Genomic DNA, 9,058 nt, shown 5'->3' on the forward strand with positions numbered 1-9,058 from the left:
AACTTAGAACAACTCATTAGAGGGTTAGTGCACAATAAAAATTAACATATTCAGAGGTGACACAATCATTCTTAACACTTCTGGACATTGCATAATGCTACTGGACATTAGTGGATCAAAGAAATTCATCCAACATAGCAAAAGAGGCAATGCGAAATAAAAGGCAGAATCTGTCAAAACAGAACAGTTCGTATTGACGAATTTTAAAATGGCACCAGACTTGCTCAAATGAAAATGCTCAAATTGAATGAAAGTTGCGTACATATCTGTGGATCATGCACGTAAATTGGCTTAATTTTCTGAGCTACCTACAGGGAGGTAGACCCAGATTCGTGACAGCAAAGAAATCTGGAACTACGCAGTAATCCAAATCTAGTACTTACTTTTCTATCAACGGCTTAACTTGGCACAACAAAACACAAAACTAAGATAAGGAGAGGTTGCTACAGTAGTAAACAACTTCCAAGACACAAAATAAAAACAAAGTACTGTAGGTAAAAACATGGGTTGTCTCCCATAAGCGCTTTTCTTTAACGCCTTTTAGCTAGGCGCAGAAAGTGTGCATCAAGTATTATCAAAGGATAGTGCATCGGCATTCTTACCAGGGGTGTTACTCTTACCTTTCTTACTCTTATTCCTACTCTTTGGTCTAGGGAATACATGACCGCATCCGGGTGTAGAGGTAAAATTTAGAGTGCCTTTCCCAACATCTATGATTGCTCCCATGAGTTTCATCAGGGATCTTCCAAGTGTGATTTATCCTGTCCCTACACATTCAATAACGAGATAATCAATGGATACCGTCATTCCAAGAAAGGTTGTGAAAACACCTTCAGCTATGCCCATAGGAATTACAACAGAGTTATCCGCAAGAGTTATTTCTTCTCCCCCTTCAGTAAGCCCCCAAAGTGTCAAAGATTTATAAATTTTTTCAGGCATGAGGCAAAACTCGGACATAATATCACAACGAGCAGGAAAAGTTTCACCACCAATAGTAACTTTAACAGTAGGCACCCACATTGAAGGTTCAAAGCTTAATGGAACATAATCATAATATTCGCGAATTCGATTATACACTTCTTTTAAACAGGATATATTTGTTTCAATAGTGTCTAATCTATTATTCATACTAGCATGAGATGGATCGAAATTATTATCGGAGCTAAATGATGTAATCAATTTCCTTATAGCATTAAAAGCTTGATCCCCATCACAATGAAGGAAATCTCCTCCCACTACAGCATCTAAGGCATATCTATAGCGAAGAATAAGCCCGAAATAGAAATTACTAAGAAGCAAACTTAAGGTCATTTTAGGTTCAGTTTTACTATAAGCATCAAAAATTCTAGACCATGCTTCTTTAAAATTCTCTTCACCTCCTTGTTTAAAGGTGAAGATTGATTCCTCAGGTGATAGAGTAACAACTACGGGAATAGACATTATAATAAGGTAAATGCAAGTAAACTAATTTTTTTGTGTTTTCGATATAGCAAACAAGATAGCAAATAAAGTAAAACTAGCAACTAATTTTTTTGTATTTTGATTTAGTGCAGCAAACAAAGTAGTAAATAAAACTAAGCAAGACAAAAACAAAGTAAAGAGATTGAGAAGTGGAGACTCCCCTTGCAGCGTGTCTTGATCTCCCCGGCAACGGCGCCAGAAATTTAGCTTGATGACGCGTAAAGCACACGCTCGTTGGGAACCCCAAGTGGAAGGTGTGATGCGTACAGCAGCAAGTTTCCCTCAGTAAGAAACCAAGGTTTATCGAACCAGTAGGAGCCAAGAAGCACGTTGAAGGTTGATGGCGGCGGGATGTAGTGCGGCGCAACACCAGGGATTCCGGCGCCAACGTGGAACCTGCACAACACAACCAAAGTACTTTGCCCCCAACGAAACAGTGAGGTTGTCAATCTCACCGGCTTGCTGTAACAAAGGATTAACCGTATTGTGTGGAAGATGATTGTTTGCAGAAAACAGTAAAACAAGTATTGCAGTAGATTGTATTACAGTAAAGAGAATTGGACCGGGGTCCACAGTTCACTAGAGGTGTCTCTCCCATAAGACGAACAGCATGTTGGGTGAACAAATTACAGTTGGGCAATTGACAAATAAAGAGAGCATGACCATGCACATACATATCATGATGAGTATAGTGAGATTTAATTGGGCATTACGACAAGGTACATAGACCGCCATCCAACTGCATCTATGCCTAAAAAGTCCACCTTCAGGTTATCATCCGAACCCCCTCCAGTATTAAGTTGCTAACAACAGACAATTGCATTAAGTATTGCGCGTAATGTAACTAGTGAGTACATCCTTGAACATAGCACTAATGTTTTATCCCTAGTGGCAACAGCACATCCATAACCTTAGAGGTTCTTGTCACCCCTCCAGATTCACGGAGACATAAACCCACTATCGAGCATAAATACTCCCTCTTGGAGTTACTAGCATCAACTTGGCCAAAGCATCTACTAATAACGGAGAGCATGCAAGATCATAAACAACACATAGATATAACTTTGATAATCAACATAACAAGTATTCTCTATTCATCGGATCCCAACAAACGCAACATATAGAATTACAGATAGATAATCTTGATCATGTTAGGCAGCTCACAAGATCCGACAATGATAGCACAATGGGGAGAAGACAACCATCTAGCTACTGCTATGGACCCATAGTCCAGGGGTAGACTACTCACACATCACACCGGAGGCGACCATGGCGGCGTAGAGTCCTCCGGGAGATGATTCCCCTCTCCGGCAGGGTGCCGGAGGCGATCTCCTGGATCCCCCGAGATGGGATCGGCGTTGGCGGCGTCTCTGGAAGGTTTTCCGTATCGTGGCTCTCGGTACTGGGGGTTTCGTCACGGAGGCTTTAAGTAGGCGGAAGGGCAAGTCAGGAGGGGGCACAGGGGCCCCAGATGACAGGGCGGCGCGGCCAAGGGGGGGGCCGCGCCGCCCTAGGGTTTGGGCACCCTGTGGCCCCACTTCGTTTCATCTTCGGACTTCTGGAAGCTTCGTGGAAAAATAGGCCCCTGGGCGTTGATTTCGTCCAATTCCGAGAATATTTCCTTACTAGGATTTCTGAAACCAAAAACAGCAGAAAACAAAGAATCGGCACTTCGGCATCTTGTTAATAGGTTAGTTCCAGAAAATGCACGAATATGACATAAAGTGTGCATAAAACATGTAGATAACATTAATAATGTGGCATTGAACATAAGAAATTATCGATACGTTGGAGACGTATCAGACATCTGCAGAAAGATTGTCGCAATTTCCAGGCAATGTTAAGGTGGGCAGGGCATGCTAATGCTCAGGCAGCACATAGAAATCCTCGGGAACCCAGGAGTGAGATTCACTTGCCACCTCCTCCCGCGATTACGGATGACAATCGACATCAGCTCAGAATAGCAGCAGCACCTCCACCACCGCCCTACGTTGATCCTAACTCTAACGGAGCAGTCTCGATGATTCAGAAGGGAAGGCCATCCAATAGAACTCAGAAAGTAATCTCGCGGCAAGTGTTCATGGCAGAAAAAATGCCTCCACCAACAGTTGAGTACCTCAATTGGTCAGGGCAAGACATTGGCTTCACCATAGCAGATCATCCACAGCAAGTTCCTCGAGCAGGGCAGTCAGCACTTATCCTACCAGCGGTTATCACAGGATTCGACGTCTCTCGCGTGTTCATAGATGGCGGCAGCAGCTTAAACCTTATGTATGCAGATACACTAAGGAAGATGAATATATCCTTAGCAAACCTGAAACCAACGGACACGAGGTTCCATGGTATCACACCGGAGAAGCCAAGTTACCCACTGGGGAAGATCAATCTCGACGTTCAGTTCGGGACCCGAGAAAATTATAGAATCGAGAAGTTGGAGTTTGAAGTCGTCGATTTTCCGTCACAGTACCACGCTCTGTTGGGTCGACCAGCATATGCTAGATTTATGGCGGTACCACATTACACGTACCTGTTGTGGAGGATGCCCGGACCTAAGGGACCAATCACAGTCGAAGGAAGCTTCGCCCTAGCCAATAAATGTGATAAGGATTTTCATCGAATATCAGAAACTTTCGGCATGCAAGCTGAATATTTGGCGTCAAGGCTCATGACTGATTATGACGTGCTGCCAGACGTTGGAAGGCCAAATAAAGAATCAACTTTCAACACTGAGAAAAATTCTAAGGAGGTGCAGATTCACCCGACAGACCCGAAAAAGACGACATCCATCGCAAAAGACATGGACCTCGCATAGGAAAGCGCGCTCATCGAGTTCCTCCGTGAGAACTGGAAAATCTTCGCATGGTGTCCAGCTGACATGCCAGGAGTACCCAGGGAACTTGCCGAGCACCACCTAAACTTGGATCCACTAGCGAGACCAATCAAACAACCCTTGCGACGTTTTTCGGAACCAAATCGCAAGGCTATGCTGTCAGAAATTGATCGACTAAGAGAAGCTGGTTTTATCAAGAAGCTGTATACAGAGGCCACATGGGTAGCTAATCCAGTGTTGGTGCCAAAGAAAAACACTAAGGTTCTTCGCATGTGCGTCGACTTTACGTGTCTCAATAAACATTGTCCAAAGGATCACTTTCCCCTCCCGAGGATCGACCAAATTATCGACTCCACGGCAGGATGTGAACATCTTTCCTTCCTGGACGCATATTCTGGTTATAACCAGATCAGATTAAAAGAAGAAGATGAAGTAAAAACAGCATTCATCACACCTTACGGCGTGTTTTGCTATAGAACAATGCCCTTTGGTCTGAAAAACGCGGGAGCAACATATCAGAGGATGATGCAGAAGTGTTTGGCGACACAGATTGGAAAAAATGTGCAAGTATACATCGACGATGTCGTCATAACATCAAAAAAGGGGACGACGCTGATCGAGGATCTCAAGGAAACCTTTGACAACCTCGACAAATTCTGTCTCAAGCTGAACCCGACGAAGTGCTCCTTCGGCGTTCCAGCAGGAGAACTTCTTGGGTTTCTAGTTTCAGCAAGAGGGATTGAAGCAAATCCCGACAAAATACAAGCTATCGTAACAATGAGGAAGCCAACAAAGTTGAAAGAAATATAGCAACTAATCAAGTAGTCGCAGCTTTGAGCAGATTCGTCGCCAGGCTGGGAGAAAAAGCGTTACCGTTCTACGCTTTGATAAAGCAAGGGGAGAAATTCCAGTGGAACGAAGAAGCCGATAGAGCTTTCGAGGATCTGAAATGAACAATCTCGACACCACCAATCTTGGTGGCGCCGAAGGAAAAGGAACCTCTCCTGCTATACATTGCAGCCACACCCCAGGTGGTTAGCACGGTGCTAGTTGTCGAAAGAGAAGAAGAAGGGAAGCTTCATGGAGTGCAAAGGCCGGTATATTTCAACAGTGAAGTTTTATCACCCTCCAAACAACGGTACCCGCAGTACCAGAAACTAGCATATGGAGTGATCACAACAGCAAGAAAGTTGCGCCACTATTTTTCGGCACACCCGATAATAGTAGTCAATGAAGCACCTCTTTCAAATATATTGAACAACCCAGAAGCTACAGGGCGTGTCTCCCTTTGGGGAATAGAACTTTCCCCTCGGGACATCACGTATGAAAAAAGAAAGGCAATCAAGTCACAAGTTTTGCCAGATTTCATTGCAGAGTGGATGGAGCTGCAAAACACGGGACCCCCAGATTTATCGAGAACTTGGACCATGAACTTCGATGGATCCAAGAGAGTAGAGGGAGCTGGCGCAGGAGTAGTACTTATATCACCTGAAGGCGACAAGTTAAAATACGTCCTACGGATGACGTTCCCAAACGCATCCAACAACGAAGCAGAATATGAAGCCCTCATACACGGGATGAAGATGGCGAAAGCTTGCGGTGCAACTCGACTAAAAATCTTTGGTGACTCACAATTGGTGGCTCAGCAAGTTATGAACCAATGTGATGCAGTCAATGATAGCATGATAGCATACAAGGAGGTGTACAATGAGCTCGAGAAGCTGTTTGATGGATGCGAGGTAAATCACATCAGTAGGTTGAGCAATGATGAAGCCGACGTTCTCGCAAACATCGGATCGCAGTGCCTTCCAATCCCGCCAGGTGTATTTTGGGAAGAAATAGCGGAGAGATCCACGAAGCTGAAAAAGGTCCAGAAAAAAGCAAAGGAAGAAAAAACTTCGGTGCCCCTCAAGGAAGCCATGGAGGACGAAGAGGACCAAGAGCTTGTGATGATGGTAGAAGTTCCTTGGATGCAAGCGTACATATCGTATATCCTCAGGAAAGAAATACCCGACGATCCAGTTGAGGCAAGGCGGGTTATTCGACGATCCAAAGCTTTCACAGTGGTCAAAGGGGAGTTATACAAGCGAAGTATTTCAGGCGTCTTGCAAAGGTGCGTCACACCCGAGGAAGGAAGAATAATCCTAAAGGATGTACACGAAGGAATATGTGGCCACTACGCGAGTAGTCGAGCTATTGCAGCCAAGGTTTTTCAGACAGGATTTTATTGGTTGACAGCAATTGAGGATGCCAAGGAAATAGTATGAACCTGCGACGCGTGCCAAAGATTTGCCGCAAAACCTCACTCTCCGGCGGCAGAACTAATGCCAATACCATTGTCATGGCCCTTTGCCCAATGGGGACTTGACATGGTGGCAAGTTGCACAAAGCTTCGCCAGGAGGATATGAGTACTTGCTGGTCGCTGTCGACAAATTCACCAAGTGGGTAGAAGCGAAGCCAATAAACTCACCAGATGCAGCGTCGGCAATAAAGTTTGTGAAAGGCCTCGTTTTTCGGTTTGGAGTGCCTCATAGCATTGTCACAGACAACGGTACAAACTTTACGTCCAAGGAATTCAAGGAGTACTACGCAGAAGTAGGCATTAAATTGCACTTTGCGTCAGTTGGGCACCCGCAAACCAATGGCCAAGTCGAGAAAGCCAATGGTATCATCTGCAACGGCATCAAAAAGCGCCTGCTAGGACAGCTTGAAAAAGCTCGACATACCTGGCCAGAGGAATTGCCAAGTGTTTTGTGGAGCATCCGAACAACACCAAATACGGCGACACAAGAAACTCCGTTTTTTTCTCATCCACGGAGCCGAAGCAGTATTACCAATTGAAATAGAGCATGATTCTCCAAGAGTAACAGAGTATGACGAAGAAACATCACGAAAAGCTCGGGAGGATGATATGGACGCACTCGATGAAGCTCGAGACGAAGTACTTTCACGAGTCACCAAATACCAGCAGGACCTCAAAAACTACCACAGTCGACGGTTAAGGCCAAGATCTTTCCAGGTCGGAGATTTGGTCTTACGGTTAAATCAAAAAAGTACTGAAAAGCTCGAATCACCATGGCAAGGCCCTTACGTCGTCACGGAAGTCATCGACGGAGGAGCATACAGGATCAAGGACAAGAAGACGGGGGCTCCCGAGAAAAACCCCTGGAACGTGGCGCAGCTCAGGCGGTTCTACGCCTAGAGTCGAAATATAGTCCTCCTTTGTAAAAATACAATGTACTGAAACACCTGCGAGTTTTCAGACGCACTCTTTTCCTTTTCGGGGCACCGAGTGGGGCCGGAAAGGTTTTTAATGAGGTGGGCTCGCGGTGCTGCAATATAATAAAGATAGTGGAGATATACTTCTTATTCTTCGACACGCTCGGGGGCTCAACGCCTTCAAGTTACAAAATACATACAATATAGATAAACTAGACTTACCGAAATATTTTGCCTTGGTACAATAATACCTCGCCAAATATAACATCGGAAGCTAACAATTATAAATATAGTATACTCGTCAAAATCTTATTGCTTTGGTCTGAAAACCTCGCAACAAAAATATAGAACTTCGACACCAAGACACTCGGGGGCTTGTAACCCATCGATGGAAAAATAAATATATCTTCTTACGACAAGAGGAAAAATCTTCGAGATAGCAAAACAGTATAAACTCCAGCCAGAGGCTCGGGGGCTCCAACAATATAGGCCACTTTACAATATAAACAAATTTCTTCGGAACAAAAAAAAATCAAAAAAATACAGACATAATTTCTCGCAATATAGTACAGCTCAATAAAGGCCTAAGATACTATCTATGGATAAACCTCTGGTTGTTTTGTGTTCAGCATAGGTCCCCTTGACGAAGAATTCTGAATCCATCCGAAGAAGTTCGTCCATCATCGACTCGGCCACAGGAGTCACCATGTCATTGATTGTGTCAATATCATTTTTTTGCCGCGATTTCTTGGCCAAGCAATCAGCAACAATCTTCGTCAGGTCCAACTTGGGATGGAAAATGTTTATCATAATCATGGCGAACCTTGCTCCAGCAGTCAATTGAGCTCGCACAAAATTATGAATGCGAGGGGCATCTCTAAATTTCTCCAGTAGTCCAGGAAGAGTTTTTGGAGCTTCATCTCGAGGAAATAAAGTCTTGTAAACCAGGGTCAAGGTTCTCGTGCAAAAATTGAGAAATTCGCACACCTGGCAAGCGCGATCTTGGAACCTAACAATTTGCTGGGTCCGTTCAGGGGTGGCCCAAAACAGACAGCCATGGTTAAGAGAAAGATTGACGAGGAGATTTGTTCTGACATTCACTCTTTCATCTTCAGCGGCAGCGTCAAGAACAGAGCCTATTAAGCGACAAGGCAAGAAATTTAAGGGGAGGCACAGTAAAACAAGAAAGAAGCAGTATGAGGTTGGAAAAACATACCTAGCATATCCGTGCTAGCTTCAGACATTAGCTCGAGCATGCTATTTTCTCGAGCAGTGGCCTTTTCAGCTTCCGACACAGCATCATCCTTGGCAGCTATGGCCTCTTTGGCTTGTTGGAGAGCAATTTTCTCTCTTTCAGATGCTTTTTGAGATTGTTCCATCATTGCCAGAGTTTGCTTTTTCATGGATTGAAGTTGTTGTCGAAGTTCTTGCAAGTCTTGCGACAAATGTTTGCTTGCAGAACCTTCGATGAGGTTATTATCGACTAGCGTTTTCTTCGAGAAGGAAGAAGCAGGCGAAGTATCGGCAGAACAAGGGTTGGCGGAGTA

This window comes from Lolium perenne, chromosome 1 (assembly GCF_019359855.2).
Source record: "Lolium perenne isolate Kyuss_39 chromosome 1, Kyuss_2.0, whole genome shotgun sequence".
NCBI lineage: Eukaryota > Viridiplantae > Streptophyta > Magnoliopsida > Poales > Poaceae > Lolium > Lolium perenne.